Below are 23,439 nucleotides of genomic sequence, written 5' to 3'. Positions count from 1 at the left end.
TTGACCGGGAAAACATATGCACTTTTATAGAGTGCTTCAAGAAAAATAAAAAAGTAGTTCCCTAAATGTGAGCGGTTGAAGAATAGATATTAGCCAAGCGAAAGAATGGTTAAGGGCTATCTTTAAGGGAAAGGGATAACAAGGAGTGGATGACAAAACCAGCGGTAAGCAGTTTGTGGGCTATAAGCTCAGTGTACGTTTTTGGTGTGGTTCACATGATACTTTTGCCTGTGAGACCGCTAAAAGCTGGATAGTGGGTGACCCCAAAAAAGAGGGTGCAACTTCCACAGTGGAAATTTCCAAAACATGAAACCACTATGCTAACAGTAGCTCACTTAAATGGCAACCATCAACCCTGATACCCTGCAAACTGAATAAACGACCATCATGCCCCTATTACTTTCTACCAAACACTGAGTATCAGACATTACACAGTCAGGTACACCATAAGGTAATACCCAATCACAACACATTGCCCAAACAGTTCAGCTGTAAGCTCAATATAGAAACATCCATTGACAAATCTAACACTATGGGGTCTATTATAATGGCGGGCGGATCGCCAGTGCCCGTATGGCGATGGCGATTCGCCCGCCATTATTTCCCGCCCGCCTCCCATTCCCCCACCATATTATAATGGCGGGGGGACCCCGGTGGAAGGAAAGACCATCCACCGGTGTTCCGCAGGTTGACGAGTCGACCAGGCAGAAAAAGGGCTGGATATGGTGGCGGTGTCTGCAAGACACCGTCATTCATATTACAATTCAGGCGGAGTAGTGCCTTTCCATGGCGGCGGTGCCAGTGTGGGGGCCCGTTGCAGGCCCCAGGCTGTTTGGGGGGTAGGAGGTCCACATGGGGCGTACTCCCCTGCATTTGCATGCACAAATGCCTTTTTTACATTGCGACGGGGTTTGCTGAAAGCACTGCCCGCCGCAATGTAAAATATGCAGGATGCGCCTGCCAGTGTGGCAGGCGCATCCTAATTGGATTTGCGGGACCGCCGCACACATAGCGGGCAGTCCCATTTGCCGATACGATGGCGGGCGGACTTAGTCCACCCGACATCGTAATAGACCCCTTAGTTCTAAAATGACAGAGCGTCTCAATATCCACATTGGGATCTAGGTATGTATATGTATGTATATGCATCAGTACTACAAAAAAGGAATTTATTTGATTTAATCTGTTAATTCTTTGATCAAATAGTTTTTTATGGTCTCAATCCTTATAGAAAGAATTACTCTAGGCTATATAGTTTAAGGACTGCACAAAAAATAAGTCATTCAAATGACTCAAGGTTGCATAAAGAGGGTTATATGTTTGGCATACAAACATTATATTGTGATTGTTCATATTTGTGATATTAAATTAGACAAGCAGCAGTGAGTCCTGAGTGTCTGAAAAATTTGAAAAATATATTTGGTGAGTGTACAGGTAACAGAATACATGAATAGGCCCAAACAATATGTATATAATATCGCCATTGGCATTAAAATCCCTGCTCTTTGTTGGTTACATTCTGGTAAATACTTTTGATGGCAGATTCCTCACAGTGTGAATTTTCCCAGGTGCCAGACTAGATTCGGAAAACTATAAAGCAGTATTCCTGCATATTGGTAGGTGGCACCGGGCAACTCAATTTCAATGCTGTTTGGCTGCATAAATGCCAAACGAAGCTGCATATAAGTGCCATCCGTGCACACTGACATCAATTCCATTCTTTCTGCACCATCAGATGCAAATCTTATGCTCCTCTCCTTCCGTCTTCATTCTGTGAAGAGATTTTTCTTTCCAAACATTTTCCAGTGTGCAAAGGATGTCCCTCCCTTAATTGACAGGTTTAAGCCTTGTAGGGTCACTAGGGACTCTTGCAAGAAGATGTCTATGACAGATTCCTATGAGGTGAGCTTCCAGTGTTTGGGTTTGCTGCATTTCTCCATGTCCTGGGATGTCCTCATCTTTGGGAATAACACCCGAACATGGAAAGAGGCATGGTGGCCTGCTGAACTCGGCCCAACCGTCTCCCTGACAGACCACGCCTACAACCTCTGCATCATCTTGGACAGCATGCTTTTCATGAAGAAAGAAGCAAACACAGTCTCATCCTCCAGCTTCCACACCCTATGCATGCTCTGCAAGATCTTCAAGTGGCTCCCAGTCAACACCAGAAGAACTGCCATGCAGGCCTTCGTCACTAGCAAGTTGGACTACGGGAACGTACTTTATGTTGGAATCACTGCACGCCTCCTGTAGAGACTACACACAATACAAAACACAGCAGCCAGACTGATCCTTGACCTGCCCAAACAAAACCACATCACACTCCACCTCAAGAAGCTACACAGGCTCCCGATCCAGAAGAGATGCCAGTTCAAGATGTTGACCCACGCATAGAGAGCCCTGCACAATGTAGGACAAGCTTAAATCAACAAATGCATCACCTTCCACAACCAACCAGACACCTACAATCCGCCTACCTTTTCCTCGCAGACACCCCCATCATCCGCCAAAGCAACAGTGGGTGACGCTCGTTCTCACACCTGGCAGCTAAAGCTTGAACAACTTTCCCCCCAAACTCAGGACCACCCTATTGCTCCGATTTAGGAAAGGACTCAAGACCTGGCTGTTTGAATGCAAAGATCACCACGAAGCAAGTTGCAACAAAACAGTTGATAGCTAAATCAGTGATAACTACACCATTAACAAACCCAGAAAAGTATTTCAAGCACAGAACCTGGCACACACCATCGATGATGGCGTCATCAACGGGTCTGTCGATGTCAAATACTGAAACCTTATTGAGGCCGGACCAAACATAACTAAGTAAAGTTTCACCTTTACACATTGTTCGTCTTCTGAAAATAAGAGGTACAGACAAGGATGATGACGAAACGTTTGGGGGTGCAAGTGGCCCATAGCAAAAACATATCAAATGTCAAGACACTGACAAAGAAGAAGATTGTTAAGGCAGGGGATTTGACTTTTAGAGATCGAAGTCAGGTCAAAGCAAGAACTTAGAGCAAGAGCAAGAGAGAGATTTTGATGAGGAGCCTCCTTATGGTAACACCCTTGAAGAACAGTCCTTTGAAGGACATATGATGCAGGTTCCTCTGGCTCTTGTAACAGATCTTCGCCAGATGCTTAATGACTATTACATAAGATTTCTAGAAAGAGGAAATCCACCTCATCACTCACAGCAACCATGGCACCCTCTGTTTCTATGTCACCACGCTCTCCTCGGTTAACAACTCAAGAAAAGAGCCCTGTTACACAACAACATATTCTGCCTCAACATCATGTCTATTTGTAAAGCACATGTTCACCCAGAAAGGTATATTGTCATTGAATAACATATGTCTATTGTTACCCACTTCAATGATTTATTTTATTTTATTTATTGATACTGATTTATTTGGCCTCAGAAGGATGAAAGAGTGCGTTGACCCATCAAGAATCGAATCTGTGACCATCATGTCAAACACTGGCCTCTACAGTGGACACATGAATCCACTAAGCCAATAGACCCAAGATCCTCAACCACAGCAACTAGATACAAATACCATTCATGATGATTATGTGGATGAGGGAGATGACTAGGATGAACCTTAGGGTGGGTGGGGTAGTACTTCAGGATCAAGCCAACACCACCACTGGAAGTGATTAGAATGAATATACCACCACTAACAGCCCCTGCAATACCTCCCACAGCCAGTTCTCCATGGATAATATAGGCGAAAGAAAGATCTGCTAAACGATTTGGATAACCAGTTCTGGTAAAACAAACAGACCACTTCCTATTTAAAGGAAATAGCCAGGAAACCAGTTAATACCCATGATAGACCATTTTTTGGAAGAGGGCCTTAAGGTCATGAAAAACCCTGCAACTGTGGCGGCAGTAAAGGATACAATATATAAAGCCCCTGATAACTCTCCAGATTGTTTAATAGAGCATCTGAAACCAGATTCAGTAGTAATGCAAGTGGCACAAAGACAACTAAAGAATCCTACCAGGCCATGTTCCACCTGATAAAGAAGTTAGGAGACTGGATAACATTGGAAAATATTTTTCGACTATTGCTGCAAAGACCAAGAGAGCTTCCAGTGTCCTACCTATACTGGGGGTGTATGGCCAACAGATATGGTCAGATTTGGGTGTTCATCACCTCTCTGCCAAAAGAGAAGATGAAGAAATTCAAGAATATACTCCAAGAGTGAGAAAGATAGTCTTCGTAAATCATTGACATAACAATGGATATTCCATTGACTGGTTTCGGACAAATGGCTGGATTAGCAGTCTTAAGATATCATGGTTGGCTGAAAGCAACCTTTCTTAGGCTTTGACATGCCTTACAGTGATGAAGCCCCTTCCTGGAAACATGTAGATGATGTACTCTAATCAATAAAGACCGACACAGAGGGCTCTATGGGTCCTTCAAAAGTGCTAGTGTCAACCCTTTCAGGGCAGAAGAGGTGGAGGACACTACCTTTTCAGAGAGGCCTATAAGTCCACCAGATTTCAGCCTTATGGTGGTTCTAACAGGGATATTGTCTGCACCTTGCACAAAAATAGCAACCTCAGTGGGCTGCATCTTACTCCAGAAAAGATCCGAGAAAGAAACCTACAGCTACAGGACCAGGAGACAAGTCATTCCGGAAGACAGTGATGATATGGTGACACTAGACGTGTCTTTACAGGCAGTACCCTTGAATGTGCACAGAACTCTTTGCAACTCTCACAAGCATTGGAGAGCAATCTGATCGGATCGTTGGGTGTTAGACCTTATTCAACATGGACACACTCTAGAAATTACCTAGAAGCCTTCTCAGAATCCACCTTGCAGGAAGTTGTATCCACACCTTTGCCGGATAAAGGAAGAAATCAAATGTATCATACTCAAGGGAGAAATTGAAGAGGCTCAACACAGGTTTCTATTTCAACTTTTTCCTCCTATAGAAGAAATCTAGGAAGTGGAGGCAGGTGTTAGATCTGAGAAAGCTCAACAAATACTTAAAAACGCAGTCATTCAGAATTGTCACACTGCAAGTTGTCCTGAAATTGCTGATTTCCATCCAAGGCAAAGACGGGAGAAGAGAGGTATCTCAGATTTGAGGTGGTCGCATGTCACTGCCAATTCAAATTCCTTCCTTTCAGTTGAAAATCTACCCCAAGAATATTTAACAAATTCATGACTCCAATGGCAGCTAAACTGAGAATACACAGACACTAGATCTTCCCTTATATGGATGGCGGGCTGATAAAAGCATCATCATCTCAGAACACATTCCGTTAAACACAAGCATATCTTCAGATCTTGGATGGCTCAGGTCTCAAATTAAACAGAGAAAAGTACTGCCTTATCCCATTCAGACTGAGTACATTTCTAATGACAATTCCGGATACAAAGCTATTAAAAGCCTTTCCAACAAAGGTGATAATTGCCAAGAAGGTAATGCAAGCTTCTACACTTTCAAGAAACAATCCATTTCAGCCACACAGTACAAATTGTTCTTGAGAATTATGTCATCTTGCATTTTTCTAATTCCCAATAGCTGCCTGTTCATGAGACCACTGCAAGAACACATTGGCAAACAATTGAAAAAGGCAAGGGGATCCTTCGACTGTGTTATCAAGGCAACCAATGAACATGGAATGAACAGGTATTTGTGTGGAAGCAAAGAACTGTAGAATTATGTTGGTGTAGATTAAAAGGACAGTGACAGTTTCATTGCCTGGTCAGATCTAATAATCCATGTAAATTAGTGACTGCCCTCCTCCCATTCATATTACTGCCAGAGAAAAACAACACAAATTATCAAGTTACCTCAGACAGTTTAACAGCATTTCAATGTCAATGTAATTCAAAGCTTTTTTCAGCAGGTTAAAAACAGATATAAAAGTGCATACATAGTATCATCAATAAATTTATAACATATAAATGCAGAAGTAAACTAAAAACTTGCATTTAAAAAGCAGCCCCACCACCTCCTAATGTTCACGTCTAACACACTATACATTTCCTGAGGTCTACTGTCCCCTTAAAAAAGTGCAACATTAAAGCATACAGAGGGGTCTTCAAGTGCAAACAGGTAGCGTAGTGCAGTTTTATCATCTCTAATACTCTGAGCAAGGAAAATTGGTTTAAGATAATATCTCCTTCATTCTTACAAAAATCACAAAATAAAGTAAAGTGCTGGTTGCTTTGCTTAGACCAACCATCACAGGGACAAGGGGTCATATCTGGTGGGCGTACCTTCATTTCAGGGAAGGCAACTAGATGATGTACTGTGCCCAAATGCAATTAGGTCAGAACAAAATGGTACTAATTGATATTCACACAAGACAGGTAATATTGAAAACCATCCAGTAAGTCGATCAACATATAAAAGGCAACTGCAGGCTTCCTCAGCTCTGCACACATTCTGAGGTCATGCCTAAATTTAAAAAAAGACACCTTAATAAAACTCTTGTCAAGAGATAAAACTCTAAGTGTATCTTGCAATACAGACCTAATAAATAAAGTACTATCAGATGCATTTATATAGGAAATCCAAGACAGTGTAGAAATATGGTTCAGAGCAAGACAAACTGAGATGATGACTTTGTAAAACAAGTTTCATCTTTAGACCAGATGGAAAACCGGAGTAATAAAGATTTCAGTAAAAGCAGGTCTTCCAGAAAATGCAAACCAACCTCCCAATAAACAATCAGAGATGAAGCTAAGGCTGGTAAGCATAGCAAGCACTTTAAAAAATAATTCTCCTCTACCTAAAGGTTGTTTCTAGAGGTATAAACCCCACGGCCTCCCCCCAAATGTGGCAGAGGACAGCCTTCTTGCCTTATAAATGTCAACCATCTCCTTCACTGGTCGGCCCCCCAATTTTTGGGAAAACCTGAAAATCCAGCTTCAGTTTCTGCTTATCTTTAATCTAACATTTGAAACCTGTTAGATTCCTGTGCTGTTGCTCAAACAAATAATCTCTAGATAACAACACGCATTTGCAATGCAATAGGTCTTGCAATAATTAAGTTTGAGCTCTTGGCATTGCTAAACATTGCAACACCAATTGCAACAAAAGTCTATAAATTGTAGGCCAAAAAAATGTGTATTTATTTTTGTAGCAATGGTTTCATGCTGCGCTTTAGATGAATATGTTTAAAAGTAAAGGGCGCCATACTGCGATTGCTACAATAGTAGTAATGTGTGCACTGATGGTTGGTGGTGTGTGTGCCTGTAGAAATTGTGCACTGATGGCTGGTGGTGTGTGTGCCTGGTGGAAGTGTGTACTGCCAGCTGGTGGTGTGTGTGCCTGGTGGAAGCGTGCGCTGACGGCTGGTGGTGTGTGTGCCTGGTGAAAGCGTGCACTGATGTCTGGTGGTGTGTGCCTGATGAAAGCGTGCAGTGATGGCTGGTGGTGTGTGTGTGTGCCTGATGAAATCGTGCACTGACGGCTGGTGGTGTGTGTGTGCGTGGCAAAAGCGTGCACTGACTTCTGGTGGTGTGTGCCTGGTGGAAGCATGCACTGATGACTTATGGTGTCTGTGTCTGGTGGAAGTGTGCACTGACGATGTGGTTGTGTGTGGTTGTATGTGTGGTTGTATGTGTGGTTGTGTGTGTGGTTGTGTGGCTGTGTGTGGATGTGTGTGTGTGTGGTTGTGTGTGTGGTTGTGTGTGGTTGTGAGTGTGGTTGTTAGTGTGTTTAGTGTGGTTGTGAGTGTGGTTGTGGTTGTGAGTGTGGTTGTGAGTGTGGTTGTGAATGTGGTTGTAAGTGTGGTTGTGTGCGGTGGTGTGGCTGTGTGTGCGTGTGTTGTGTGTGTTTGTGTGTGTGGTGTGTGTTTGTGGTGTGTGTGTGTGTTGTGTGTGTGTGTGTGTGAGTGTGTGTGTGTGTGTGTTGTGTGTGTGAGTGTGTTTGTGGTGTTGTGTTTGTGGGTGTCTGGTGTGTGTTGTTGTGTTTCTGTGTGTTTGTGTGGTGTTGTGTGTGTGTGGTGTTGTGTGTGTGTGGTGCTGTGTATGTGTGTGTGGTGTTGTGTGGTGTTGTGTGTGTGGTGTGTGCGTGTGTGGTGTGTGTGGTATTGTGTGGGTGGGTGTGTGTGTGTGGTGTTTTGTGTGGTGGTGTATGTGATGTGTGTGGTGGTGTGTGTGGTGTTGTGTGTGGTGTTGTGTGTGTGTGTGGTGTTGTGTGGTGTATATGTGTGGTGTTGTGTGTGTGTGGTGTTGTGTGGTGTGTGTGTGGTGTTGTGTGTGTGTGGTGTGTGTGTGTGGTTAAGTAGGAAGCTTCCTCATACTGACCTAGGTGAACTTGAGGGTACCATCTTACACGGATGACATAGCAATTCAGAATTATAAGTAGTGACAGTATACATTTGCAGAGCAAACAACTTTGTGCAGGCAACTATAACTTCTTCAATTCAAGCAGATTTTGGACACCATCAATCAATCAATCAAAGCATTTATATAGCGCACTACTCACCCAGAGGGTCTCAAGGCGCTAGGGGAGGGGGGTCCGCTACTGCTCGAACAGCCTGGTCTTGAGTTGCTTCCTGAAGGCGAGGTGGTCCTGGGTCAGGCGGAGGTAGGTCGGGAGGGAGTTCCATGTCTTGGCGGCGAGGTAGGAGAAGGACCGTCCCCCTGTGGTGGCTCTTCGGATGCGGGGGACGGCGGCGAGGGCGTGGCCGGTCGATCGAAGCTAGCGTTTGGGAGCGTAGAAGTTGAGGCGGCTGTTGAGGTATCCTGGACCTAGGTTGTGTAGGGCTTTGTGTGCGTGGGTGAGGAGTCGGAAGGTGATTCTCTTGTTGACCGGGAGCCTGTGCAGGTCTCTCAGGTGTCCGGAGATGTGGCTGCGACGGGGGATGTCCAGGATGAGTCATGCTGAGGCGTTCTGCATCCGCTGGAGTCTCTTCTGGAGTTAGGCGGTGGTTCCGGCATAGAGGGAGTTGCCGTAGTCCAGACGGCTGGTGACGAGGGCCTGGGTGACCGTCTTCCTGGTCTCGGTGGGGATCCACCGGAAGATCTTACGTAGCATGCGCAGGATGTTGAAGCACGACAAGGAGACGGCGTTGACTTGTCTGGTCATGGAGAGGGAGGAGTCCAGGATGAAGCCCAGGTTGCGTGCGTGGTCTGTTGCTTTGGGTGCGCTGCCTAGGGCGGGGGCCACCAGGAGTCATCCCAGGCGGAGGGTGAGGATCCCAGGATGAGGACTTCCATCTTGTCTGAGTTCAGTTTCAGGCGGCTGTTCTTCATCCATTCGGCTACCTCTTTCATCCCTTCGTGAAGGTTGGCTCTGGCGGTGGCGGGGTTGTTGGTGAGGGAGAGGATCAGCTGGGTGTCATCGGCGTAGGAGATGATATTGAGGTTGTGCTGGCGTGCGATGTCTGCGAGGGGGCTCATGTAGACGTTGAAGAGGGTTGGACTGAGCGAGGAGCCTTGAGGAACGCCGCAGATGACTTCGGTGGCTTCAGATCTGAACGGGGGGAGGCGGACTCTCTGTGACCTTCCGGCGAGGAAGGAGGTGATCCACTCCAGTGCCTTCTCCTGGATTCAGACGTTGCTGAGTCGCTGCACTAGTGTACGGTGGCAGACAGTGTCGAAGGCCGCGGAGAGGTCTAGGAGGATGAGGGCTGCTGTTTCTCCATTGTCAAGCAGTGCTCGGATGTCATCGGTGGCTGCGATCAGGGCGGTCTCGGTGCTGTGGTTGGCCCGGAAGCCAGACTGCGAGAGGTCGAGGGATCCGTTCGTCTCGACGAAGGCGGCCAGCTGCTTGTTGACGGTCTTCTCGATGACTTTTGCAGGGAACGGGAGCAGCGAGATGGGGCGGTAGTTCTTGAGGTCGGTGGGGTCGGCTGATGGCTTCTTTAGTAGAGCGCTGAGTTCGGCGTGCTTCCAGCTCTCTGGGAAGGTAGCGGTGTTGAAGGAGGTGTTGATGATGTCCCACAGGTGGGGTGCGATGACAGCGTCGGGCTTGTTGAAGACGTGGTGACAGCAGGGGTCGGTCGGAGATCCGGAGTGGATGGAGTTCATCGTGCGGACGGTGTCTTCGGTGCTGATTGGTGTCCAAGTGCGGAGGGTGGTGGTGGGGGTTGGTGGTTCGGTCGTGGCGTGCATCGGTTGAGTGCTGAAGCTGTTGTGTATATCAGCGATCTTGTTGTGGAAGTAGGAGGCGAGGGAGTTGCAGAGGTCTTGCGAAGGGGTGATGTCGTTGTTTCCGGCGTTGGGGTTGGAGAGCTCTTTAACGATGTTGAAGAGTTCCTTGCTGTTTTGTGCATTGTTGTCCAGTCGCTCCTTGAATGCAGTTTTCTTGGTGGCGTGGATGAGTTGGTGGTGTTTTCGGGTGGTGAGCTTGAGGGCAGTCATGTTGTCCGGTGTTGGGTCTCTGCGCCAGGTTCTCTCGAGGGCTCGGCAGTTCTTCTTGGAGCTCTTGAGTTTGTCGGTGAACCATGGGGCTTTCTTGCTACCGGGTCTGCTAGGCGGGGTCCTCAGGGGGGCGAGGTCGTGTGCAGTCGCTGATCCACTTCGTGAGGTTGGTGGCCGCTTGGCTGGGGTTCATTGCGCTGGTGGGTGGGTTCTTGCTCAGGGAAGTCGCAAGCTGGTCGGCTGTGATCTTGTTCCAGCTTCTGCGTGCAACCTGTTGCTGGTGGTGGTGGATCGTGGTCCTTCTGAACCTGAAGTGGACGCAGCTGTGGTCCGTCCAGTGGAGTCCAGTGGCGTGGCTGAAGGTGATGTCCTTGTTGGATGAGAAGATGGGGCCGTGTGTCCGGCGTAGTGGGCGGGGGTGGTCACCAGCTTCTTGAGTCCCAGGTTTGCGAGGTTGTCCAGCAGGGTGGTGGTGTTGTGGTCGTTGTTGTTCTCCAGGTGGAAGTTGAGGTCCCCGAGGAGGATGTAGTCAGCGGAGATGAGGGCGTGCGGGCTGATGAAGTCGGCGATGTCTTCGCTGAATTGTGTGCGTGGTCCCGGGGGTCTGTAGATGAGGGTGCCTCTGAGGGTGGTCTTGGGGTTGATGTGGACCTGGAAGTGCAGGTGCTCGGCGGGTGCGAGGGTGTCGTCGGTGTTGGTCGTGATGCGGATGGTGTTCTTGTGGATGATGGCGATGCCTCCTCCGGTCTGGTTGATGCGGTCCCTTTGGATGATCTTGTAGCCGTCTGGGATGGCGATGGCGATGTCGGGCGCTGAAGAGGCGTTCATCCAGGTTTCCGTGAGGAAGGCGACGTCTGGTGAAGTTGTGTCGAGCAGGTTCCAGAGCTCGACGGCGTGTCTGTGGACGGAGCGGGTGTTGAGCAGGATGCATTTCAGGTGGTTGCTGCTGTTGCTCGTCTTGATCGGTGCTGGAGTAGTGCAGGTCCGGATGCAGGTGAACTTGCAGGAGTGGCAGCAGAAGGGTCCGTGGGTGCGTCTCGGGGTGGCTCGGTAGCAGCCCGGGAATCGGCCGGCGCTGAGTGCGTTGAGTTCAGTGGGGTCGTAGGTCCGGCGGGTGGGCTGGTTTCTGCGGGGGCCAGGGGTCATGGTGCTGGGCGCAGTTCAGGCACGGACGGGCGCAGACTGGCTTACCTTTGGCGCACCTTCGGCGCTCAATCGGCGCTCCCGCTGCGCGCGTCCGCTGTGCGCGTCCGCTGCGCGGTCGCTCTGGGGGCGTCATAAGAAGGGGGATGGGAGGGCGGGTCAGCTGGGCGGCGGGAGCGGGTCGGCCAATGGGCCAGTGGCGGGCGGGGCCTGTGGTGAGCAGCGGCGGGAAAACTGGCGAGCGGGCGGCTCAGCTGTGGCTGGGCCGCTCGGGGGGCAGGGGGCATCGGCGGCGGAAAAGGCGGCAAGAGGCTGGCATGCAAATATTCTGTAACTGTTCTCTGAACTTCAAGGCACAAAGAACATTTGTATAAACATAAAATAGGAAAGAGCAATGACTTGCATAAACTATAGGAAGGTCAAGATAATTATATTTCGCAAATGGTCAGTGGGAGCGAAGTAAATAGAAGGGAAACAGTTTGAAAAAAAATACTTAGAAGGTCCCAAAAGCAAGAGCTATTGGCTATGCCAATGCTTACTTGCTTTTTTTCCCCACAGACAAATAACTTAAAGAGCCAGAGTGTAATGGTCACCGTTCACACAAAAATACAAATTGTCTGCTTCTACTTGGCTTCTGTGAATGTAGTCCACAACACTGGCTAATAAATGGGCCAAAGACATTGTCAACACGGAATATTAAATAAAATAAAAAGATCAGAACAAAATAGATTTACCGTGGTTTCTTAAACACTAATAAAAAACATTACCCAAGTCAGAGCACTGCATGTATTTATTGTAATTAGCAGAATTGTATTACTAAGTAGCATAGTTTTTGTAAATATTTCTTAGCAGAAACCTTATTGAACATTACTAGGCAAAGTAATAGCTTTCTCGCACCTTTAAACTGAACTCACATAAGAGCAGCTTTTGTTACACACGCAGCTGCCGGGGTGCTGAAAGTTAAACACCAGAAAGACACTTTCCCTTTAACTTACTTTTGTTTGAAGTAGCTGGGGGTGGTGCAGAACTCCAGGGCCCGAGGCAAACACATGTTTGTGAATCAGATAGGGCTGGGTCAGCGACAAACTGATGACTACTGGGGGGACAGAACTGATTTCCAACACATGTGGCGTCAGGCGTTAGGAGGCCTCCTTCGTTAATTAGGGTGGTGAGTGGTGGTCGCAGAAGTTGCAGGCAGGTAAAAAGAAGGAAGTAGGTGGGTGAGCCTGAAACAATGAAGGGCAAAAAGGTTTGGGGCGGCGCTTTACAGGGGCTGGCATGTCCATGCAGTGATATATGCATCGGAGCACAATTGGGTCAAAGGAACGAAGGGCAGGTCTTCAGGTTTATGGGGGCAGGCCAAAAGTCAATGCAAAAACAGCAACACCCTCATAGGAAGGAATTGCTTGTATAGCAAAGGATGTATGTTTGCGCTGTTACTGTTAAGAGGCAGACAGTGGAAGAGGGGCATGGTGAAGCAACCCCATGCTGCCTGCAATATGGCTGCGAGGCACAATTCTGTGAATCGGGCATACACTGCGTGGATGGTAGCCCAAAATCTGGCTGTCGGCCCAACTTGATTTTCCTTTGCACAATTAAGTTAGGGAAAATATTGCTGAATTGTGGGAGATGTTGCCCAATATGTCAACCTTGCTGCAAAATGCTCACTAGACCGTAGGGGAAGGAGAGATGTGGGGAAGGGGGTGTGGAGGACTCAGAGCACGAGTGTGCGGGCTGGGGGAGGGGGCAAAGGGAAAGGGGGGAAACATGATGCTATGTGAGCCTGGATGTATGTTTTCGGTGTTACCGTGGAGAGGCAGACACTGAAGGAGGGGCTTGGTGAAGCGACCCCAGGCTGGACTATGGCTGCAAGGCACAATTCTGTGAATCGGACATACACTGTGTGGATTGTTGCCCAAAATATGACTGTTAGCCCAACTTGATTTTCCATTGCACAATTAAGTTAGGAAAAATATTGCCTAATTGTGGGGGATGTAGCCCAATGTGTCAACCTTGCTGCAAAATGGAAATGAGGCACGGAGGGGGGAGGAGAGATGGGGTGGTCTTGAGGCCTTAGAGCATGAGTGTGTGGGCTGGGGGAGGGGGAGCACAGGGAGAAGGAAGGAAATATGCTATGGGAGCCTAAGCTTTCCCATGGTCGGTTGTTTAAAAAGCACAGAAAGCAATGTATGTTATTGGTAGCTGGACCGCAGTTGGCGTGCTGCAGAGCGGTTCACCCTTGCTGTTAGGGGTTTCTGTACTGGCACTGCTCAGCGGCAACAGTGTATTGTTGGGGAACTGTCACAAAATTGAGAGATGGGGCATGCATGTTTCTGAGGACCAGAGCTGCAGAGGACTGCATGCTCTGTTGCCCACTGTTCTGCTGAAGGGTGTTTTCCTGCAGGCTTTCCGCTCTGTCCGACACTTGAATGACGCGGAGACTTTGGAGCGGAATGACGATTAAAGATCACTATTTTGGGGGATTAAAGCAAAGTGCCGATGGGGTAAGCTGCTAAAAATCATGTTAGTGGAGCAAAAGCACTTTTCACGCAGAGTAACAGCCCGGCTGCAATTAGTGGCTGTAGGGCCCTACCAAAAAAGTAATTATAATAACAAAAAATGTTTACATGCATGCAAGTAGTTTTCTGAGGAGCGGGTGGGAGGGGGCAACGCAACATGGGACTGGAGCAGAGGGGAAAAGCATTACACACTCAAGAGAGAACAAGGGAGAGTGAGGGTGAAACAGGTAGTGGAGGAGCATGCACGTGCGGCCGAAACTAATTGAAAACATGCCGGGAGGATAGATGGGGGGTCTGGAGACCTCGGAGCTTGAGTGTTTAACAAGCAGAAAGAAAGAACGAGGAGAGGGAAGCAACACTTGGGAATGAAGCAGTACAGGGTGTGTGTGATCACATTCGCGGCCACTTTGATGTTCTCAGTGGCCGCGCGGCTCACTGAGAACATCAAAGCGGCCGTGAAAGTGATCACGCAGGCTGACAAATGGTGCGTGCCCCCGGCGTACATGCACTGTACCCGATCCGCCTGCAGCCTTCGGGAGCATTTTCAAAAGCGGCTTACTAAATTCTCGCAAAGCATGGCTTACGCGATTGCTAGGCGAGACCTAAAAAGAGTTTTCTCTTGGTATTGTGTGTCCCCGGTAAAAAAGTATATACTTTTCACCTTCTTCCCACAGACCATTGTACACGTTTTGGATTTATTAATCATCATTTTCTTAGATTCCATGAGGACCCCAAAGGCATTCATCAGCTTTTGCATTCCAATGGGTGTCCTTGAAAGTTAAACAGCATCATTGGCATATAACAACAAGGGGAATGGACAGCCAGCGGCACTGGTCGCATCGGGCTGCAGAGCCTGAAGAACCCCAACAACCCTGTTAATAAAGAGCAAAAACAAACAAGCATTTGCATTGCAATAGATCTCGCATTAGGAAAGCTTGAGCTATTGGTATTGTAAATGACCAATTTTTTATTTATGTGTTGGTTTTGAAAATAGCAAAATTAATAGCTTTGTCATTTACAGTGTCAATAGTTTTAAATTTTGCAAATGTGACACCTATAGCATTTGTAACGCAATATGAGTTGTATTTACATGACTTAGATGTATTGATATTACAAATAACAATGGCTTGTAATTTTTTTAATAATTAATACTTTAAAAAAAGTTCTTGTAATTTATAATGGCAATAGCTTAAACTTTTGTAAATAACTTTTGTGAAGATTATAGGTAATATAAGATGTATACTTTGGGTTGAGAAGCAGAGTGGGGCCAAGGCTGTGCGTTTGCCATGAGGGTACAACGTCCTGTGGATGGAGCGGTTAGGGCAGAAGGAATGTAAAGTTTGAACACGGAATGTGTGAAAAGTGAGATGACTGTAAATCATGCTCGAAGAAGGGGGTAGTTTTGGATTGGAGTAAAGCGGTGTTATCATAGAAATAAAAGAGCCTTGTAACACGACAGGATTGATGAAAAGAACTGGACAGTTTCATAACAGAACGATACATGCAGAGGGTTCTTCAATGAACTTACGGGTTGACGTGGAGGGTAGGGAAAGTGTGTCAGCACATTCCGCACTGCTGCCCTTTGACCCTTTCATTTTAATTATTATAGATTTAATTGTGTGCTGACCCTACGCAGATAGTTCCCGAGTGCTTCGACTCCCTACTGTGCTGCAGAGGCGAGTGTACCCGGCCCAGATGTAATTAACTGCAGGCCCTTAATTACCATATTCAATTGGAGTACAATGAAATACAGAGCAAAGAGCAGTTGGCAGGCATTATATGGTGACAGCAGCAAGTAAACAAACCTGCTCCCGAGGGGGGGGGGGGAGTGGCACACTTACAGAGAGTGCATTGCGAGAGTGTTTAAAGCACAGTCAGCCCTCGTCACTTTAAAGATTTTCACCTAAAAAGTACAGTACACTCCCAATAAAATAGAAAGTAAAGCACTTTTTGTAAACAAGTTAAATAAGTGGGGATACCACTGATCTGAATTCCAGGGGGATGTTTAAAAGTAATATGGTAGGAGGTAGGTGGCCATGGTGCTTGTGAGCTTGCCCGCCTGTCTATCAGGCGTGCCACAGACTGACAAATTACCCTTTGCAGTGAGGCGCTTTATAGTTCAGACATTGTATTACTCCTGACACACACGCCCGCTCATCTAGTACTCTCATCGTTTTGGTTGCTCGTGGTAACAGTGGTGCGGTTGTCTTTCAGTTTTTTCCTAAAATGGCTGCCGTGGGGGAATGAACTGTTTTGCAATGTGTTTTTTTGTTAGGCGAGTCGTTCCGCCATTGCCTTTAATGTTCCAGGTCCTGTCCACAGGGAAATAGTTTCGTTTTTTCCGCCCCTGCAGCTGTATTTAAGTTTTGATTGTGCTAAATGAGGTGAGAGGTGCATTATTCACTTTCCGCCCTTAAAAAGCTTTAGGGCGCTGAACAAATGTTGCCCTTCAAGGGACCCATAGCGCAGGGCTCCCTGCCGGGGACCTGTGTGGGAGGCGGGGCTGTTAAGTGGTCAGCCTTCACATGTCGCTGCCGGTCACCGAACTCCACGTCCAGGGGAAGTGCTCGCGGGAGACCTTACAGCTGTTTATGTTTTCAATGGGATGAGCATTCCAGGAAATAATCAAGTGCCTGAGAGAGGCAGTAGGAATGTGGTGGGCATGAAAGGGGCCCACAGATGTTGCAGATGGTGCAGCACGTGTCTTTGATCCGGAGTGCTCGAATCGAGGGACCTGTGCCAGCGAAGTGTGCGAAGGGTGGGAATTGGACGTGTCTCTCCGGACAGTAAGAAGACATTGCGAGGCTGTCCCATAGCTAAATGACCTGTAAGTAAGTGAATTACCCGAAATAAACCACACCATGCCCGTCTTTTGTTGGAAGTAAAGGTGTTGCTGTTTGAGTTAATATTAAGTTGTTCCAGGCCCTCTCCCGGATGACCCCGCCAGTGATGATGCTGAGAGTCGAGCCAACAAATTAACAGAGCTGAGCCATGTCTTGCTCGGCTTTCAGAGCCTGTGCACGAGACGAGCCCTGAAATAGTGCGGCAAACGCCCTGCAAAACTATGATATTTCACACGCACTTTGAGAAGTTGTTGATCTCGTGGTGTGTGAAACGTAATTAGGTAGTTAATAAAAACCATTCCAAAATGATAAAATCGCTTCAGAATGTAGAACTTGCCTGTGAAAGGACTGGGTGGAATAAAAAACAAGAACATCGCCAAAAGGATCCCTTTGAAGTGGCCGTAAAAGTGAAAGCAATTAGGGGGGAGGAGAATTGAGGCCAGCGCGCACTGCGCACGCTGGGGAAGCCTGTGGGAGGGAGGCTGATGGCTTTGATGTGAGGAAATGCGCTTGCTTGTGTTCACATGAACTGTTTGAAATCCACCCGATGGTTTGAGAACTTTTTTGCCTCCTATAATTCTCGACTATCCATTCCTTGCAGAATGGGATAGGCGAGACCTAAAAAGGTGCCATACACAGCCCTGTCAAATTCCCCTCCCTACTCTAAAAGGGGGGAATATTCTTATATTGGGACCATACCGAACCTTTGATGAAAAGTCCCCATACAAACATGCAGAAAAGAAATTAATCTCCACCGCAATGCCAAGAGAGATCAAGGTTGTCCATAAAATTGAGTGGCCAACTAGGTCAAAAGCACTGCTTAAATAAGCAAAACAAAGATAAAGAGATCCTGTCTTGGCTGTGGTATACTTACCGATTTATACCTCTAAATTCACAAATTGCTCGACAGTCCCCAAGCCCCTCCTGAATCCAAACTGCATCTCTGATAGAGTAGAGTTATCCAGTGCCTATTTCTCAAGTCCCATCAGTAGCATCCTACTCATTAGTTTCACTGATGAATCTAGGAGGGAAATTTGGGGTCTTCTTAAAGATGGGTACTATAATAGAAACAGCCCAGGAGGAAGAGAGCATGATCTTGCAGCTGCATTGAACCCCTGTGTCAAGATGATGCCCCATAAATCCCCCAAAGATTTAAATGGGTCAACTGGCACCCCATCAGGGCCTTGTGCTTTCCCACCTGTGCTTTTTTTAGAGCAAGAGGAACCTCATCATGGGTAATACCTAATGGGAGGTATGTCCTGGACAAGTCTCTCTCGCCTACGACTGGCCAACTATCCTCCTGGTTTGAGTCAAAGATGCCTGAGAAGTGTGCCACCCATGATTCACAAGAGATAAAAGAATTGAGCTCCGGGATAAGATCACTTTGTAAGAAAGGAGCAGTAACAGTACTCCAAAACAACTTAGGGGAAGATTTAAAAGAAACAAATGCAGCCCACTGCCGCAGGTCATTTTGCTGCGCTGCGCTCTGTTAGTTTCGAAGCACAGGGATGCAACATATTTACAACAATATGTCGCATTTCTGTGGTTCCCCCTGTGCTGGCATACAAACTGCTGGCATGCGCCGGCAAAGGTACCCTTGCACCATGGTGTAAGGATGCCTGCATCATGGGGAGATTGTTTTTGTGCAGAAAGCAGGACCTTCCTGCACAAAAACAATCAATTGAAGTGATTTTCTCTGCCAATGCATGCTGAGCGGAACGGAGTATTGTTGCCTGTCCCTGCTGTGAATCTGCCCTTTTGAAATCAGATACTGGTTCTTGTGAACTTGGACCTATCATCCTTAACTGAAGAGAGGTGGTTCCCAGAATTATTAATTGCTAACCGGAGATTACCAGAAAAGTTTTAAATACCTAGTGTCCTCTGAAGGCTAAAACATCACTGACCAACGTATCCTCAATCGCGGAATCTGACTGAAGCTGAATTTTCAATGAATAGTCTAGTACAAGGGTTCTTTGCTTTAACATATTATCTCATTGTCCTGAAGATGGTCGGAAGGATTCATACCAAGAAGACCAAAACGTCGACTCCATTCTACAAATCCTTGTTCTTAGAGATATTTTAAGTGTATTGTATATTAATTCAGTAATACAGCACTTATTATATACAATTTGGATAGGATGTTTTTTGGCATGTGAAGTATAGGTTTTTATAATTAATTGCCTTGTTCATGTGTCTATTTGAGATTCCTTTTCATTATGTTTGTACCCTTTTTATATGATTTATTATAAACACTTTCTTAACCATACGATACCGTGTTTTTCTTCTTTTTTTCTTCTTTTTCCTTGCTTGATTGACTCAATAGTAGTATGATTTTTGAACTGCTGTTAGTGCTATAAATAGAGGTTCAGGATTGACTGTATCTGAACTATATGAGTCTGCTAACTATAAGTTAGAGAGAATTTTTGCAGTGAAATCCCTTGCCGGCACACATTACTTGATCATGCTGTAGAATGCAGCATGCAATGAAGGAGGAAGACAATCAAGATAAATGTAGAAATTTCTCCTTGTTTCCCCTCGCTACGCAACCCCTAGGGTGGAGTAGCATTCTGACGCATTTCCAGATTTATGATTGTTCGTAAATCTGGAAATGCATCAGTGGACATTGGTGTTGCGTGGGAACACCGACAGCAAAACCCATGTCACGCCACTAACATGCAAAGTGTTGCGTGAAAAGGGGCCATGTTTACAAACACGGGTAAAGTCACCCGGAGTGGCTTTACGTGTGCTTGTAAATATCACTCAGCAGCTTGTGCCGCCGGTGCGTCATGAAAAGTGGCGCACTGTCGGCACAAGGGGCTTGTAAATCTACCCCTTAGTATCTTTCGTCACAGTAGACTGAAGCAATTTTGACCAGGCCTCTTCCTGTAACACCTTCTTCAAGGCTAATGGTATCTGATTATAGTTTTCATGGAGAAGCTTGATAGCTGTATGGTCCCTAGGGGAACTGTGTAAGTTGATTTCAGACGCTTAGAAGCCTAGGTACACCAGTGGTCAAACCACCCACAGTTTTATATTTATCGGGTCTTGAGGGTCCATTAAGTAGCAAGCTTAGTGTCCAGGTGACCTGATCAAAAGTGGACAATAGCTTTTCATGATCTACAATCGTATACCAAGAAGTAACTGACCTCAGCTGAGCTTCTACTAACTAATTGGTGTACACTAGTGGGGTTGATTCTTGCCCATTTCATATGAACCCTGTTAGGCCCGACTAGGGTAATATTAGCCACACATACTGATTATTTGGCACTTTTAGCCCAGAAAATCATTGACAAAGCTAGTGGGTTGTGATCACTGATTGCATTCGGGATAACACAATGAATACAGACTAAGTCCCTTACAGAGGAGGAGATCAGGACATGGTCAATAATAGTGTATGCGCCCCTACCAAAAAAAGGGAATCTACTCACCTTTGTCTGTGCGTCTGCCTTCTAACAGGAGGAGGCCATATATAACAATTCCAGTGTCAATTGTGTGCATAAACAAAATGATCACAGCTGTTCGGAAGGCAAGCTCTTTATTGTGGAAGAACAACTTCTGCCAAATTAAAACATGTACTCCTCTCAAGCCAGACCATATAAAGACTCAAGCTGCTGGGGAACCACTGCCTCAGAAGTCCGACCACTAGAGTGAAGAAAGGAAACTCTCAGGTGCGATCATCAAATTGATCCTCTGCTGCATTCCTCAACGTTGGTCAGTGGCCGACAGACACATTGGGTAAAGAGTGTGGGTGTTGACCATTGACAGAAATCCTCACTTTAAAGCTTAAGTTGCTGGATATATTTTTTTTAACCCCTTCAGTGCTGCGGACGGCCCATGGCCATCCCATGTGATGATAGGCATGTGCAGAGGACAGCCGGGGGCCATCCGAACCCCACCCCCTGATTAAATCGCCCGCACCGCTGCAGAATTCGTGCCGCGGTTAACGGGTTAAGTTAAGTATAATTTTTTATTGACATTTCTAAGATATTATAACAGTATTGGTTGAGTATACTGTATCACAGATGCAATTTGCATATAAATCTGTTGATACCAACACTTCTCCCACTTCGCTCAGGGTAAGTCACAGTTTATGCAAGGTCAAAATCCATACATTATTTTCCAGTGGTCATCAACAGTGGTGCAGAAATCCTCGTTAGTAACATATTGCAGCAACGTACAATAGGACTCGGGTATCCCTCCACATATTTCCCCCTTCCTGCTTACCATCTCTGCTCATCCATGCTCATCTTGCGGTGTCAGCAGCTCTGACAGCATTGCCACCCAGGCCCTTATAACATCCTCTATTTTTTTTATCTTTGTGTGTCTTTCTCACATTACGCCCTTCCAATTGATGTTGTTTTGTTTGATTGAATTCAGTACAATGTATGGAACAATCGCTACATGAATGGAGAGGGCACTGGAATTTTAATATTTGTTTGATGTGTCTATCAACGTTGGTGCTCTGATAGTATGAAATAGAAGTAACGGCACAGATGGAATAAACAATTTCATTGAATTTACAAAGGTCTATTCCAATTATTCAGTGGCAGCAAATAAAGGAATGACAAATGGCATTGGCATGAGAGGATGTCCTTTCTCCTTTCTTCCCCTTCTTTTTTCTCTCTTAAACTTTACACTCTTTTACTCTATATTTTTTTTCTTTCTTTTGTTCAGTTAATGCTATTTAAAAAAAATTAAAAATCCAAACCTTGAACATGTTCTCTGGCCCTGTGATTTCTTTTGATAATTCTGTTCTGCGATATGCAGTCCAAACGCACTTTTTTTTTTGTGCTTTGGAGCGGTAATGTTTCTCGAATCCTGTTTTTCTGTGAAGCTGTTATCTCAGAGTTCCCTGTTACTGGTCACTATAGTGTAGCACTGAGCCTTGTTGGCCATCCTTTTAATAATCAGCACTTAATATCAGCAATTAGGTCCCTCAATAGGACCTTTGTGATTGTATCAAGGGACTTGTGTTTTTTTTATTTTGCAAGGTAGTGGTTTGCGTCATCCTTACTCCACTGAATATAGTACTCTTGGAAGTCCCGCCAGTAATTGTGAGTTGAATCCACTCCAATTTGATGGTTGTCCAAGGTTAACTTTTCTCTTCTTTTGGCATGCTCCATCTGGGAACGGGGAAGCAATTTTATCATTTGCCTTTTGGACTCCTAGGGCTGTCATTATGTTTCTGCGTCCTGATGAAGACCTTTCTTGGTGTATCCACACACACATTACTTCCAGGGTCGAAACATCGACTTACAGCAGTCTCATGTCCAGTTCCACTATAACCATAGATTGAATAGACATTGCGAAGTATAGTGGTAACGCGGAGAAAGACAGAGAAATTCATGTTATTTTCTCTTTTTTTTTATTTGACGTGTTGTCTGTTTCCCCAATTGTCACTTTAGTCACTTATTGATTTATTTTTGGGAAAAATCTCATGTGATGTAAATTAAATGGAATATTCATTGCTTGTATGCTTTCTTGGGTGTCCTCCGTACATCTACGGTAACTATTGTGAATAATTGCATCTAGTAACCTTTGTTTCTATGAAATGACTTTTGATCCTAAAAGTAATTGCCTTTGGCTCTACCCAATGGAACCATTTGTAGCTTTTTTGATTATTTCTGTTTTGTGATAGCCCCAGAACATGCGTAAGAAGTCTACTGCTCCGGCATTGTATCACATGCATCTGGTGCTCTTAGACATGATTTTTCATGGTCACTGTAGTGTTAAATAGGTGAATTAAAGGTTCTGTTGGGGAAAGATGGGGTCCTGTTGTAAACTGATATTCAATTCTTTGTTTTTTGGTTTATTTTGTAGTTATTATATATTTAATTTCAAGAAGTTAAAGGGGGGGTTGTGTTGAGTTTTATGGTCTTCTTGAGTCCTGCGATATAATAATGTCATGTGATCAAATCTGTGTAGAATGTTTGTAATTGAATTCCACTGCAATTGCCGTTGGTCTTTCTCCCTGCTGGTGATGCTATAACTAAAATTTTCCTGTGTCTGACAGTTCCCTCCCTAAATCTTCTCCTATGTATGTGTAAGCCTGTCTGATGTCAATTTAATCATGTCTTGTATTTTCCAATCTATTGAAATTGATTTGCATTTCCCTTTATATTGAGTATCATGTCTAACTTCACATGCTTTTCAGATTCCACATTTGTTGAATATTGAAAGTTAACAACCTTCATGCTAAGAATTGACCCCTAGGTATTCAGTTAATGACCCTTAAACTCTAAAGGATGTGTAAGGTGACATCTTTGTTCACATTTCCTGATTTATGAAAGACCACCCACCTGCACTTAGTTATTTTGCCGATCCCAATAACTCTGTGAGTGTTGTACTGGACAATATTTGAAATCCTGTTGAATACTCTACATTCATTTTGGTAGGCAAAAGGCATTTCTTCCAGCAATTTGTTGCTACACTCAGTCTTCTATTATTGTGGTCATACCTGCTGCCCTTGATAGCACTAAGGGCCTGATTATGACTTTGGTGGTCCTCATGCGGGCCACCATGCCTGCGTCCCGTGCAGCAGCGGCCGGGGCGGGTAACTGCAATGGTCTGGGGGACGGAGCAGGG

Source organism: Lissotriton vulgaris, chromosome 10, assembly GCF_964263255.1.
Source record: "Lissotriton vulgaris chromosome 10, aLisVul1.2, whole genome shotgun sequence".
NCBI classification, from domain to species: Eukaryota; Metazoa; Chordata; class Amphibia; order Caudata; family Salamandridae; genus Lissotriton; species Lissotriton vulgaris.
The sequence above is the reverse complement of the archived record's forward strand: the minus strand, read 5'-3'. Positions refer to the sequence as shown.